At 47.6% G+C, this 15954-nt stretch overlaps 1 protein-coding gene across 15 annotated transcripts in view; it reads right to left on the minus strand.

Moving 5' to 3' along the window:
* TIAM1 (TIAM Rac1 associated GEF 1) overlaps positions 1-6129 on the minus strand; it is a 196467-nt gene extending 190338 nt beyond the window's left edge. For 9 of the 15 annotated variants that reach the window (XM_071810357.1, XM_071810351.1, XM_065862606.2 and 6 more), the window contains exon 1: positions 5921-6125. The gene's annotated coding sequence lies outside the window, so the exon portion shown is untranslated. Of the gene's footprint in view, positions 1-5863; positions 5883-5920 lie in introns of those variants that run through there. The other 6 variants (XM_071810359.1, XM_065862605.2, XM_071810375.1 and 3 more) reach the window with 5 other exon arrangements.
* Between the last annotated feature and the right edge of the window lie 9825 nt (positions 6130-15954).

The raw sequence follows: 15954 nt of genomic DNA on the forward strand, positions 1-15954 counted from the left end.
ATTAAGCAAATTAAATGAGTTGTCAATAAACCCTTGATTGTTCAATGAGACGTCACTAATGGGAAGGCAAATGTACACTGCCAGAATCCATGACATAACAGCAATAATTCTCAAGTTATGCTTGATGTTTCTGTGACTAAGCTATTTTCAGATGCTTTGAATCTTCTTCAGAAAAGTCAGTCTTCGGAAAAAAAAAAAAGTCCTGATTGTTCTGAGCTCAGATGCATGCATTTAATCAGTCCAGGTGTTTAAATTATTTATCCATGAGGAAGAAAACTGTACTAATCTTAGGAATAGACCATATGAAGGAGAAAAACAAGTAGACATAAGGACATGCTGAATAATGTGAAGCAGTAGAGAATTCTCTCATGCATAAGATAACTGTGACCAAGGGTGTTCCAAGTATTTATGTTATTGTAACCTGGGCTGCAAAACTCAAAATCCAGAGATTTGCTGCTACTATAGAAGAAAAGTTTCCCAACCATAACGCAAAAATTACTGTTTTCAACAAGCACAAACCCCCAGTCAAGAGCTAGTACTTTCTCTAGTTTGAAAGACCAGACCTTTTTAAATGTTTTTCCAAAAAGAAAAACAGTATCTGAGGAAAAACAGAATACTTCATGAACTATTCTTCCATAAGTTAGCATGACATCCAATGCTCTGGACCAGAAGGTCTCTCCTCATCACTTAGGCATAGACAATAACCTCTTGTTTTTCTTCTTTCATATTAACTTTCTCCTCCTCTGTTCCACTTTTCAAAACCACAGGTCTACCCAAGCTGCAAGGGAGACCTCCCAGGTGGAAATAGGGTCAGAAGGACTCTCCAGCCTACTGTAGCCTTGTTAGATTGCTCCCCTGGCAATGGTCACCACAGAAGCAGCTGGTCAGGCATTGCAGCTGCAGGTCTCCAGGTAGATTGAAGGGCTCTGGTGATGCACCAGGACACCTGGTTAAGAACACAAGGCCTTCCCACCACCCTCACACACTGCCTGCTCTTTCAAGGGAAGAAATTCTTAAAACAAGTCCACATTAATGGATTCAGTATCTTGTTCCAATTCTCAAATGCCTTGTTCCTCACAAAACTTGGCCTTATCCACTGAAATTAATGGAGAAGTTCAAGAAAGAGGTGTATTTATACTGCGTGCTGGAGGAAAGTAAAACAAGGTGTCCTGCTGCCAAGAAAGATGCATTTGCACAACACTGAACCACAGCATTGGTACCTTCACCTAGAAAGACTTAGCCAATGAAGTTGATAGCACGGCACACACACTGGCACTTTCTGAGCATGCAGGAAAATACACAGGTGATTCTTCTTCCAGCAAAGAATGCGGCTCTTCTCCCTGCTTGTTACCAGCTTTCCCTGCCTCACCACCCGACAGGCAACATCACCTGCCATGGAGGTCGGCTACAGCTACCAAGAAACAGCCTGCTCCTCTGCGAACAAGCTAAAATCCTTTCTTGGTCTGTGCTGTATCACAAAGATTGGGCTGTCTACAGAGAAAACAAAATCCCTATCTTTGAGAAAAGAGACCCAGTGAGAACTTCAAGGTATTTCAACTCACTTCAAGCCACTGCCAGCTGCTGTTTCAATCACTTTGTTTCTATAATCTGGGCAGCACACCAAAGATCACAAGGTTTGGGTTTAAATTTCATTTTAAAACCATCTCATAGAAGAAGAATCGTGCCTCCGTTTTATTACACAAAAACCATAGGCTGCTGACAATGCTATTATGGGCAGCAACTTCAATGGAACATTATATGTACATAAAATATATAAAAAGAAAAACATTGAGCTGGAAGGTTACTAACAAAAATAGAAAAGAAGACGCCTGAGATATTTTCTTTGTAATTCCTTTATACACAAGCCAACACTTAAAGCCTCCTGGCTGAGATTCCCCAGGTAATCTACAAACATTTTATGGTATTATTGCTCAAACGAATCTGAGTATTCAGTAGGGCAATTTATAAGGGAATGACATGTCTATTATTGACAAAATTCTTCACAGAGCAAGGAGAAAACCTACAATGCAGATATATCAACTTTTTTGAAAGTAACATGGGCTTAAATTGAGTTATAATAGGAAAGTGACCTCTTTTGATGCCAAAGGTCCTTGGCATTACTGCTCAGAGGGAAAGCATCTGTGAAACACTGTAAGAGGGACCCATCTTCACAAGCAGCAGCAGCCAGAGGAGAGGGGAAGAAGGAAAGCAGAGAGAAAGAAAAGGGGGGAGGGGGAAGTCAGAGCAGCCCCCAGCATCACAGCCTGCCCAAACACTCCCAAGTACAAGACATCCTGAGTCCCTTCTTAGGATCAGTTCTCCAGCCATGGGAGTCCTTCATTTGATATTTGCTTTCAGCAAACATCAGCCTTTTTACTGAGTTTTGCCAGATTGCACTTCTGTCATTAGTTCTGGTTAGAGATATAGATGAGATGGGTCTTCCATTTTACTCATTTTTAAATAGTGCTTTATGCAGTAATTCTAAGCATAATTACTTCAGGGGCTGAAATTTCCCATTCTTGTTCTCGTCACAGAGGTACATATCTGAAGAAGATCTGCTTGGTCATTTAAGGTTTTAAAACGTGCTCTCAAATAAGCCCAGCTGCATTTTTAACAGTAGCTGAAATTACAGAATTTAAGAAAGGAAAATTTGATGTGATGTTTCATGTTTTAGTTAATAGTCTTCCAAGATACAAAGCTCCAGTTGCTCTGGAAACTGTAACTTGGACACAACCATGTAGATACCTCAGCTCTCCTGGCTATAAATGAAAACACTTTAGCAACACTGCACATTTGCGTGACAAATGTTTTTAAAAACAAGCATCGCATCCTGATATTCACATCGGGAGAGCATATCCCACAGCCCTCCACACAGGGCACAGTTTTCTACACTTCCTCTAAGCCTCAAGAGAAATGACTGAGCAGGAGCCAGGAGAGTGTGTGGACCTACCATTGAGACAACAGCCTTCCAGATAAGGGAGTGATGGGAAACACAGGTGGAAATTTGAGGGATATGCGAGGGATTCAAAGCAGGGCTGTTTCTCCCTGTGTTTGCATGGTGCCTATCACACCGCAGGCACAGGTGGAAGCAAAGGCTGGTACCAAAAGGAGGACTTAGAAGACATTGACCATGGTGGACTGGTTGGGATCTGGTACACAGTGCTCTCACTAGCTGGCCCAGGAGAAGGTAGCAGGAAGGACAGAGCTGGAAATGGAGCAAGATGAAGGCCATCAGGAGAAGGAAAGCTGAGGGGGATGCTCAGCAGAGAAGGAAGAATGAGGACGGGGTGTTCACAGAGGACTGAACACAGCACACCACCAGAAGCCTGATACATTTTTTTTTTTTTTTCCAGAAAGGGGGAAATATTACGTATGTAAACGATGGCCTGAGTGCTGGTTGCTGTGGAAACCACAACTTTCAATTCAGTGGCTAAGACCTAGCATTGCTATTTATACCATGCTCCTCACTACAGCACAAGAACTTCATCTGAGAAACAGAGAGCTCTGGTACCAGACAAATGTGTTTTTTCCCCCTGTTACAAGCAGTGATCCTTTCACATGATGCCTCACAAGGTTTTTTCCAATGTTCCTGGCCATTGAATGACTACACAGAATAATCACCTTTAAAGAAAACAAACACTACAAACAAACAAAAAAAACCAAACAAACAAAAAAAACCACAACACCACACCACCAAAACAAAACATCATCACTGTCTTTCCACTTCCAAGCAAGACGAGATGAATCACTAGACATACATCAGGTAGGATTCACCAAATTCTACTTCGATCAAGAGCGACCAGAGCAGCCAAAAAGGCAAATTAAAACAGCAGTATATCTTGTTTCCCTTAAGGCAAGTTACAGTCATCATAGCATGAGATTATAGAGAGCCAGATCCCAAAGTCAGTTATCATTAAAGATGACGGGCATTTGTTTAAAGGCTCCAGAATATTGCCTTTAATACACTGGAAAGCATAACTGGATCATAAATGCAAGAACAACAGAACAAAAAGGTTACAGATTAAACTCCTGTTGGGGAGAATCCCCTTTAAAAAAATGTAATTTTCAAGTTGCTCTGCTGTTTAAAAAGGAGACGGCTTCCTCCTCCATGGGAAACATGATTCTGGGGCAGACAAGTGTTCCCACAGCCTAAGTGGGAACAGGACTAATCTGCCTGTAACCAAAGCAGAGGTGAGCCAAGTCCCCATGGGTATGTCACATTCCTGTTCCACCTCCACCACTCCAGGGCTTGGAAAGGAATAAAAAGTCCCATTCCTCATCCACACCTAAACCATGTTTTACTTCCAAGTATTATGGAGGTGCTAGCACAGCACGTACATTGCCACCACAACACACACACACGGTAACTACCATGAGCTGATGATCAGGTTTTAAGACACTTATCACGACCTGTGCACACATCAGCCCCTAAATGAAAGAGCCTGTGGTGTACAAGGGCAATTAAGGCAGAAGCTGAGAGAGAAAACCACCGTGTTTTCCAAGGTCACTCACACCTTCAAAATCCCACAGGACCGTCCCATCCATGTGGGCTCATCGGGAAGCAGCAAGGACAACCGTTAGTGCAACCCGATAAGCAATACGCTGCCAGAACAAGGCAGCTTTTGCCAGGGGAAGGGTAGCTGGGGATTGCACAGGGTCAGGAGCAAGGATTCAGCAGAGGAGCTCCAACAGCTGCCGAACCAAGAGGGGTAGAAGGATGTTGCTCTCTGCAGGATGGGGCCCTTACCGCTAAGGTGCAGGAGGTCTCCTTTGCCCTTGTTCAATAATTTATATCACAGCATTGATGTGTCATTGAAATTGACAGCAGCGTTTCAATAATACAGGAAGGGTAAAAGATGCTCTAATCACAGATTAGGCACCCAAGTAATCACTCCATAGATCTCAACCTCTCCTAATTTATTCCAATATATTTTTAAATCAGAACTTCATACACAGCAAAATTATTAACAAGTCACGAGTACTAGCTGCTTCCTAGCTCCAGCTAGCTTTCACTAGCCCAGAGTCCTCTGGCTGACACAGAGAGGGGAAACTGGGAACGAAAGCCCAGTGAGCCCAAAGTCGACTTCTCCCAGCACTTCCCAATCCAACGAGGTAGTACTGAGCTGTGCGCTGGGATTATGCGCCCATTCCTCCAACTCGGTTTAAAACCACATTTTACCAGTGCCTCCCGTCAAGCAGAGGACGGAGAGCATCACTCAGGAGTCCCCAACTTCAGCAAGGGCAGCGCAGGCCGGCCGTGCCCTGCACTCAGTGACTCGCGGCCGAAAACACACGGCCCCGACCCGCTACGTGCACATTAAGTGGCTTCTCCCCAAATGACACCCCCGGCTACGTTCCCCGCACCGTGGCCGCTACGGCTCCCTCACAGCAGCAGCATCACCCGGCGGGGAAGGGACCTGGCCAGCAACGGGCAGCGCCGGCTGCTGGGGGTCTCCGAAAGGGACCCGCAGCAGCCTCACGGACTCCGCGCGGGGGGGCGGCGGTAACACTGTAGGCGCAAAACCGGCGCTCCCGGAGGCCGGCTGCCGCAGGGCCGGCTCCCGGAGCAGCGCAGCGGCGGGGAACGGACCATGGCGAAGCCCCGGGCATCCCGGCGGGGCCGCCCCCGCGCCGCCGCACCGGCGGGGGGAGCAGCACCGGCTGACGGCGGCCCACACCGCGAACAATAAAGCGGGCCACGGTGCGCCGGGAGCCCACCCGCCTGCAGCGAGGCAGCGCGGCCGTGCCCCCCCGCCCCCTTGCCAGGCCGCCCGGTGCGGGCGGCGGCGGAGGGGCTGCGAGCCGGGCCGCGGCCGCGGTGCCGCGCAACGCCCCTGGCACGGGGCGCTCCACCAGAGCTCACCGGCATGAGGGAGGATGCTGGGCGCAGGAGACGGGAGCGCGATCCGCCGCCACTCACCTGGCGCGGCGGAGCCGAGCACCGAGGATCGCCACTGCCGCCCGCCCAGGGAGCTGCTCCCCGTCACCGCCGCCGGGCGCCCGCGGCTGCCGCCGCCGCTCAGAGCGCGCCGCCACCAATAGGCGCCGCTGCCATATTGTTACTGCCGGCGCTGCGAGGGGCGGCACTGGCGGCCGCCTTGGAAACCGGTGGCCATTGGCTACCCGACGAGTCAATCCGGGCCGGGCGAGCCAATGCGTGGCGGCGGCGGCGAACAGCGGGGCGTTCGGAGTTGGAATGTTGTGTGACAATGGCCCACGCGGCTCTCAGGCGGGAGGGGAGGGGCCGCTCCCCGGGGGGCGGCGGGGGCGGGCGACGCCGCGTGCGGACCACCCCTCCTCACTGGGGCGGGGGGGCCCGCAACAAAAGCGGCCAATGGGGCATGCGGGCCGCCCGCCGCGCGGGGGAGCCCCAGCCAATCGGGGGCGGAGGGGGCGAGCGCGGGGCGAAGTTGGCGCGTGCGGCGCCGGCGAACGGGATTGGCTGCGGGCGGGGCGAGCTGGACTTCGAAGTCAAACCGACTTCTAAGGCGGTTGTGAGCCGTCCTTCCCCCCACACGGCTCCCCGGTCCCCCTGTACCCTGTCTCTGTCGCACCGCCCGTGTCTCCTGACCGCTGCGAGGGGAGTGTAAGGTGCCCGACCACCTCAGAAGTCCGTTCGACTTGGAGGGGGTCGGGAGCCGTGAGTGCAAAGGTGCCCGACCGCCAAACGCAAGTTCACTCAAGGCTCTCAACCCCTTCGAAGTCGCACCCCCCGTGCCAGCTTCCTGTGCTATTCCTGCAGCTAAACATTTTGAGGGAATTTAAGCCGGTGCTTTAGCACGTCACACATACAGACTCCATTTGATGGGATGCAGAGAGCACCTTGTCACAAACATTCCCTTGCCTGCCAAAACGTTGAGGTTTTTTTTTTAAGTCATGACTCAGCTCAAATCCAGGTAAGTACATTTTAAAATGCGTTAATAAATAAACATGAGCTTTGCCTTAACTGAAAGCACTTTACGAACCTACGGAATGATACAAGTTGATTTTTAAGCATGAAAAGGTGAAAGCACCTTCCCATCCACCTTGAAAGTCAAGATGGGGAAATCCACATCAATTGTCATTGTTAACATTTGGATGTGTATTGAATAAATATTAATTTCCAAATACTGTGTAACAGTTCTGCCTTTTAAAATCAAATACAAAATCTCAACTATCTACTCATTAATCACTATGTTACTTGCAAATCAAATCCAAATACAAAACATCAGCTTTCTTAATCAAGCCATTGATTAATTAATGGCAGGTTTTAAATGGTATTACCATGCCAAGCACTTTAGTCAAAGCATTTAAAATCAGCAAGATTAAATGCAGGTCCTTTCCTGACATTGATTTTTAGGTAAAATTCCCCACTCATTCAGCCAGGAGGTCTTATTAAAATTTGATAGTGTGCTACGGCTCTGGATTAGGAAAGTTCAGCTAGTCAAGTGGCCACTCAGAATAATCATACAAACCCAAGTAAGTGATGGCTACCCCAGGTGAGCAATTTGTTTTATAGCTCACCGTCAGTGGCATAACTTGCAACCAGATCTTCGAGGTGTCCATCAGCTTATAAACAAATGTATCTCATCAGACTGAGGGCCAGCCGGGTACAAAGGAGACCAAGAGACCAGGACCAGGAGGACAGCCCTGGCCCTCGGCCACCTCAGCCCCTCAGTCACAACTAGGACCACAAAGGGAAGTCATGCTTGATCAACCTGGTAACCTTGTACAATCATAGAAACAGAGAATCCTTTAGATTGGAAAAGACCCTTAAGATCATTGCGTTCAACCGTAACGAAATGCTTGGTTTGGTAGATAAAAGGCGAGTAATGGGTATTGTCTACTCTGGCTTCAGTGTGGCTTTTGACACCATTTCCCATATGATCCCCATAGACAAGATAATGAAGTATGGACTGGATGAGCAGAAAGGTGGGATGAAAACCAGCTGAACAGCCAGGCCCAAAGGGTGGTGATCAGTGGTACAAAGTCTAGTTGGAGGCCAGTAACTAATACTGTTCCCCAAAGGTCAATACCGGGTCCAGTCCTGTTCAACATCTTCATTTATGATCTGATGTGACAGAGTGTACCCTCAGTAAGTTTGTAGGTGACACAAAAATTAGAAGAAAGACACAAAACAGAGTCATGCTGCCATCCAGAGGGACCTGCACAGGCTGGAGAAATGGGCTGACAGAAGCCTGATGAAGTCCAGCAAGTGGAAGCGCAAACTCCTGCACCTGGGGAAAAACAACCCCATGCACCCATATATGCTGCGGGACACCTAGCTGGAAAGCAGTTTGGCAGAAAAGGACCTTGTGCCCTTGTAGCAAAAGCAGCAAAGTCTATCCTGGGCTGCATTAGGCAAAGCATTGCTAGCAGGCGAATGGAGGTGATCCTTACCCTTTATTCAGTGCTCATGAGGCCACACCTGGAGTGTTGTGTCCAGTTCTGGGCTCCCCAGTACAAGAGAGACACACTGGAGAGAGTACAGTGAAGGGTCATGAAGATGGTGAAGGGACAGAAGCACGTCTCCTGTGAGGAAAGGCTGGGAGAGCTGGGACTGTTCAGCCTGGAGAAGAGAAGGCTCAGGGGGATCTCATCAGTGTGTATAAATATCTGAAGGGGGGGTGCAAAGAGGACAGAGCCAGGCTCTTCTCAGTGGTGCCCCATGACAGGACCAGAGGCACAAACTGAAACACAGGAGGTTTCCTGTGAACATCAGAAACACTTTTTCTCTGTGAGGGTGACCAAGCACTGGCACAAGTTCCCCAGAGAGGCCATGGAGTGCCTCACGTTGGAGAAATTCAAAAGCCATCTGGGCAACCAGCTCTTGATGGCCCTCCTTGGGCGAGGGGTTGGACCAGATGCCCTCCAGAGCCAAGTGGAAAGAGAAGAGGCAATGCTGCTGCATCATCTGGTGACCTGTTGTCCCACCAGGCAGGCGTGCCTGGCACAACAGTGCTTTATTTCTGCATGTCCTGCAGCGCAGGATCAACTTCTTCCATGTTGCAGGTAGCTCCACACAGCACAGGGAAAATCTGCCCTGCTGGTTAGCACGTTGTGCTTGTCTCCTCAGCCAGTGCTTGGGCATACTCAATACACACGTTCCTTTATAACAATGACTTGTGAGTCTTTACAGTCTCACAGCCTGGCTATCAGTTGTATGGTTAATGAGATTGTAACTCCGATTGGATTTGCCATTTTGGAAAACTTGCAGCGAAAGGAAAAGGAAAAGACATAGTAAAAAAAGGGGGGGAGAACATAACTTCAGCTCTCAGCCAAGGCAAAGCTATAAAAGATGGCAAAAGACACCCATGCAGCATGGATGCTCTGCCCAAGCAGGGGTTGAGGAAGGTTGTATCACTTCTTGGGTTTGGCCAACACCATCCAACAGGAGAGTGCTTTGACGATGAGCTGTCCTCACAGAGAAAAATCAGGATAAGGAGACAAATGCTCCCCCTTCATGTGATTCATCAAAGAAAAGCCAGAAGGACTGGATTAAGCCGAGCATGCTGAATTGTCCATGACCTACAGATGGCACTACCAAGCTGCTACCACCCCACAGGGTAAGCAAAAAAACTCAGAGACAGCTTAATTGAAGTGAGTCAGGGGAAGGGTATTTTAGGGAGAGCTGAGGAAGTCAATATGGTGCAGAAGATCTTCCTTATTCCATGGAGCACAGGTGGCATCGGTGGGACTGTAAATCACAGGAAAATTAAGTCAGAAGGGACCTCTGGGAGCCTCTGGACCAATTTCCTGCTCAAAGCAAGGCAAATTTCAGTCAGGGAAGTAGAACATGGACTTGCCTCATCAAAGTTTGAGTATCTTCAAGGCTGGAGGTATCACAGCTCATGGGCAGCCTTTGCTCCTTGCACACCAAGAGCTCCAAGCCCTGGCTCTGTGTCCATCCACACTCCAGCTTTCCAGTGTCCCCCGGTACAGGGGCAAAACTGCTCACAGTACTCCAGACTTTCATAGGTGTCCAAAGGAGAAACCCCACAGCTGTCAGCATGCTTTGAGACAAACACGAGGCAATAAATCAGACAGTCATCCGGCAGGTCCTGTTGCACCTTGTATCTTCCACTTCATAGCCTATGGCTCCCACAGAACACCGTATAGCAGAGCACCATATGGCAGAGCACTGTATAACCACCCAGGCTATTCTCACACCCAGTATCCACTCCCTCCCATAGGTCCTCTGCAGTATATGGTGTAGAACCATAGGAAGAGCTAAAGGTGAAGAAAGCCCAGGACATTTTCTAGCAGCTTGTAAAGCAAAATGGTAGCAAGACACATCCAGTGGTGCATGAGAGTCCGACGCCAGAGGTCTGAAAGGAGGTTGTAGCATGGAGGGTGTTGGTCTCTTCTGCCAAGTAGCAAGTGATAGGATGAGAGGAAATGGCCTCAGGTGGTGCCAGGGAAGGTTCAGATTGTATATTAGGAAACATTTCTTCCCAGAAAGGGTTGTCAGGCACTGGAACGGGCTGCCCAGGGAAGTGGTGGAGTCACCATCCCTGGAGGTGTTTAAAAGGCATATAGATGAGGTTCTTAGGGACATGGTTTAGTGCCAGAGTTAGGTTATGGTTGCACTCGATGATCTTAAGGGTCTCTTCCAACCAAAATGATTCTGTGATTCTATGAGTGTTGTTACCTCCTGCCATCACAGTGCACAGCACTAGCATGGTCCTGCTTAAACACTGGTGTGCTTTTCAGAAGCTGCCCCAGCACGGGGGCAAACCAAAAGGGTCAGGGGTATCAACCTGCAGGTGATGTCTACCATCAGACCTGATCGGGGAATATTTTTATTCCTGTGGAAAGCTCCAGGTGTCTGAGGGAGGAGCAGGCTGCCCTCTTCCCAGACCAGCTCCAGCATCCCATCCACCGCTACGCTCTACAGATACTCATGTCAGCACAAGGTGGGGAAAAAACGGCCAGAGGCTGGACCCCCTGCAGGGATGGCTTTTCTCTGCTTCAGTGCAGGCTTGGGTGCACATCAAACAGCAGCGCAGGAGAAACGTCCCCCCCTTTTCTCAATGCTGCTGCCCTGCTCCCCTGCTGCAGCCCCGCAAACGTCAGACGCAGGTCCCGCAGTTGGACGTGTGTACCTCAGCAGACCTGACTGCAAAACTGGGGCTTATGCCAGCTACTATAGGCATATTTTAAAGTAATCCGACTTCATTAGCCACTTTTTGAGGGCCTTGGCATACAATGAGTGAAATTCATTAGTCATCTGACAGTTCCAGTTATTCTGCATGTCAAGTCCTATCTCTTCATTTATACATCCAGACTGTTACAGCAAGCTCGTGTGCTAGTTGTACCCCTCTACCTACTCAGTGCTAATTTAAGAGTTGTTATTTTTGGCTTGCAGTGTGCATAAAAAGTTCAGTTTCCTCCAAAAAATTTTAAAAGGAAGCAGAATGCGGGACTGAGCAGAAAACTCCCCTCGCTAAACGCCATTTGCCCTACATCAGTAAAACTTGTTTTCAGGTAACGTAGCAGAAGTAAAGCATCTTCCTATGGAGATTCTGGCTGACTTTACGAATTATTGAGTTGCAAAAAACATAGTCATTTTTGACAGGATCATACAGGAGTAGCTCACGTAGAAAAAAAAAAAAAAACAACTTGGCTATTCACAATGAACAAAGTATAACTTATTGCAAGGACAGTAATTCTGTGATTGAAAATATGAAATGGCATTTGCTTATCAAAAAATTTGTATGGATGAGGAAAGGTCAAAAAGAAAGTTCTCTCTCTATTCCAGACCTTCCTTGTCTATTTGTAAAATTAATTATCTGTAAATAGAGTATTTTTCTCTTTGTAGTGCATGTTTTGACATTTCTCCTCTACACAAAAGGGTGCTCTTATTCCAGAGCAGTGCACTCATGTACCTGAGATACAGGAATGGCAGAGCATATTTCAAGTTGAAAAATTGAAAAAGGGTTTAAAAATATCAGGGAAATAGTTCTTTGAAAAATAGTTGTAGGCTTTTACCAGTACATCCTTTCAAGTGTGTGCTGCTGCGTGCATGTAAGCTGACATTTCATTCACAGTTAACAGAAGGATCACTTACCATTGAAGTCCTAACCAGTCTGTCGAAATTGGATTGAATTAGGACTTGTTCTGTACCAGTGAACTTCATGCCTTCTAGTTATTTTCCTGTCAGTTTTGCTTGTAGCTTAAAAAAGATGTTCACCACCACCCAGATGTTGTTGCCTTCTTTTTAATTTGAAAACAAGAACCACAATGTAATAATTGAGGTTTTTTTGCCTGGCTTTTAAGTAAAAGTAACTCAGGCTGGTTCTAAGACCCTGAAGTCCATATCCAGACAGTAACTATCCCAGATTTGTATCCCTTTTAGTAGGGATGGTTTGCTTCTGTGAGTGTAAAATATCTGTTACCCCCTGAAGAAGCATTCCCAGGCCTTTGCCTGCTTCAAAAGTTATAATGCTGCCTTCCCTGTTTTTTTTTTCAGTCAGTATTTGTCTGAATAATTTTCAGGCTGCTGCAAGGCTAACTGTAGGATCACATCCTTGTACATCTAGGATTATGTAAAAGAGGAGATGCATTTGATGAATTATTCATAGAATCACAGAATGGTTTGGGTTGAAGGGAACTTAAAGATCATCTAGTTCCAACCCCCCTGCCATGGGCAGGGACATTTTCCACTAGACCAGGTTTCTCAAATCCCCATCCAGCCTGGTCTTGAACACTTCCAGGGATGGGGCATCCACAGCTTCTCTGGGCAACCTGTTCTAGTGCTTCGCCACCCTCAGGATGAATCATTTCTTCTTTATAACTGATCTAAATCCACCCTCTTTCAACTTAAAGCCATTACAACTTGTCCTATCACTACATGCCCTTGTAAAAAGTCCCTCTTCATCTTTCTCATAGGCCCCCTTTAGGTACTGGAAGGCTGCTATAAGGTCTCTCAGGAGCCTTCTCTTCTCCAGCCTGAACAACCTCAACTCTCTCAGCCTGTCTTCAGAGGAAAGGTGCTCCAGCCCTCTGATCATATTCATGGCCTCCTCTGGATGCACTCCAACAGGTCCATGTCCTTCTTAGGTTGGGGGCCCCAGAGCTGAACACAGTACTCCAGGTGAGATCTCATGAGAGCAGAGTAGAAGGGCAGAATCATCTCCCTAACCTGCTGGTCACGCTTCTTTTGATGCAGCCCAGGGTACAGTTGGTGCACATTGCCAGATCATGTGGAGCTTCTCATCAACCAACACCGCCAAGTCCTTTTCCTCCAGGCTGCTCCTAATCCATTCTCCACCCAGCCTGTGTTTGTGCTTGGGATTTCCCCAATCCATGTGCAGGACCTTGCACTTCGCCTTGTGGAACTTCATGAGGTTACACACGGGCCCACTTCTCAAGCCTGTCAGGGTCCCTCAGGATGGCATCCCTTCCCTCCAACGTGTCAAATGCACCACACAGATTGATGTTGTTGGCAAACTTGTTGAGAGTGTATTCCGTCCCACTGCCCATGTTGCTGACAAAGATGTCGATGGCCCCAATACCAGCCCCTGAGGAATGCCGCTTGTCACTGGTCTCCACTTGGACATCGAGTTGCTGACTGCAACTCTTTGCATGTGACCATTCAGCTGATTCCTTATCCATTGAATGGTCCATCCATCAAATCTATATCTGTTCGATTTAGAGACTAGAATGTCATGTGGCACAGTGTCAAATGCTTTTCACAAATCCAGGTAGATGACATCAATTGCCCTTCCCTTATCCACCAATGCTTCAACCCTGTTGTAGGTGGCCACCAAGTTTGTTCAGGCACAATTTGCCCTTAGTGAAGCCGCATTGGCTGTCACCAATCACATCCTTATCTTTCATGTGCCTTAGTGTAGTTTCCAGGAGGATCTGCTCCATGATCTTGCTGGGCACAGGGATGAGACTGACTGGCCTGTAGTTCCCTGGGTCTTTCTTTTATCCCTTTTTATACATGAGGGTTATGTTTCCCCTTTTCCAGTCAGTGGGATCTTGAATGAACTGCCACAACTTCTCAAATGTGATGGATAGTGGCTTAGCAACATCATTTGCCAGTTCCCTCAGGACCTGCAGATGCATCTCATCAAGTCCCATGGACATGTGAACCTTCAAGTTCTTTAGATGGTCTCAGACCTGACCTTCTCCTACAGTGGGTGATTCTTCATTCTCCCAGTCCCTTCTTTTGCCTTCTGTGACTTGTGTGGTGTGGCTGCAGCACTTGCCAGTGAAGACTGAGGCAAAAAAGTCATTGAACACTTCAGCCTTCCCTATATCTCAGGTAACCAGGTCCCCCATTTCCTTCTGGAGAGGACCCTCATTTTCCCTAGTTTTCCTTTTATCACTGACATACCTATAGAAGCTTTTATTGTTGTCCTTGATGTCCCTGACCAGATTTAATTCTATCAGGACGTTAGCTTTTCTAACCTGATACCTGGCTGCTAGAACAGTTTCTCTGTATTCCTCCCAGGCTACCTGTCCTTGCTTCTACTCTCTGTAGGCTTCTTTTTTGTGTTTGAGTTTGTTCAGGAGTTCCTTGTTTATCCATGCAGGTCTCCTGGCTTTTTTGCCTGGCTTCCTTTTTTTTTGGGATGCATGACTCCTAAGCTTGGAGGAGGTGATCCTTGAATATTAACCAGCTTTCTTGGGCCACTCTTCCCTCCAGGGCTTTATCCCATGGTACTCTACCAAGCAGATCCCTGAAGAGGCCAAAGTCTGCTCTCTTGAAGTCCAAGGTAGCGAGCTTTCTGTGTGCCCTCCTCACTGCCCTAAGGATCCTGAACTCCACTATTTCATGGTCAATGCAGCCAAGGCTGCCCTTGAGCTTCACATTCCCTACCAGCCCCTCCTTGGTAGTGAGAACTTTGTCCTGCATAGCAGCTCTCCTCTTTGACTGCTGTATCAGTTGGAGAAGTCATCATCAACACATTTCTGAAACCTCCTGGATCACTTATGCCGTGCTGTGTTTTTTCTCCAACAGATATCGGGGTGGTTGAAGTCCCCCATGAGGACAAGGGCTTGTGAAAGTGAGGCTGCTCCTGTCTGACTACAGAGAGCCTCATCTGTTTAGTTTCCCTGGCCAGGTGGCATGTAGGAGACCCCACTATAATGTCAACTGTTCCTGCCCTCCCTTTAATCCTGACCCATAAGCTCTCTGTCAGCTCTTCATCCGTACCCAGATAGACCCTCATGCACTCCAGCTAAGCATTGACATAGAGGGCAATACCGCCTCCTCATCTCCCCTGCCTGTCCTTCCTAAAGAGCCTGTATCCTTCCATTCCAGCCCTCAAGTCATAGGAGCCATCCCACCACCACTCCGTGATGCCAATAAGATCACAGCCATGCAGGTGTGTGCACAGCTCTGACTCCTCTTGTTTATTCCCCATGCAACGTGTGTTTTCACAGAGACATCTAAGCTGGGCCCTCAGTGATGCTGATGTATTGGCTGGAGTGGCTGGAATTCCTTTGTGCTGCTCTTCAGGTACTCTCCTGCTGACCCGTGACACTTTTTTGTGATTATTGACCACCTTAGCGTCTCCTTTGAAAAATGCTCTTATCTCTGTTCACTGCCGGTTGCGAGTGAAGTGGTATGTAAAATCAGAGTACTTTGGATAATGGGAAAGTCTGAGCCTTCCTGGGGGTATGATTGCTCATGTCATAAGGACACACATGTGGAAGGCAATAGCCCTTGCTTTCAATCCCCGTTTTGTTGTCAGTTTATAGTATTAAAGGGTTTCTTTCAATGTCGTTGCTAATTTATGGATAAAGAATGCATTACTGAAAAGCCCATATGAGGAGTAGAAAAAAAAAAAGAACCATCATTGAAAATATTTGTCTCTTGCTGGATTAGCTTAACCCACACATGTAAACCTAGGCAAAATCTGTGTTATCGTATTAGCCTTTTACTACTAGAAACCTGGCCTCAGCCCTGATGTAGGTCACAGACAGAAAATTATTTACTGTCCTTAACTAAATCCCAAA

This window comes from Patagioenas fasciata, chromosome 1, assembly GCF_037038585.1.
Source record: "Patagioenas fasciata isolate bPatFas1 chromosome 1, bPatFas1.hap1, whole genome shotgun sequence".
NCBI lineage: Eukaryota > Metazoa > Chordata > Aves > Columbiformes > Columbidae > Patagioenas > Patagioenas fasciata.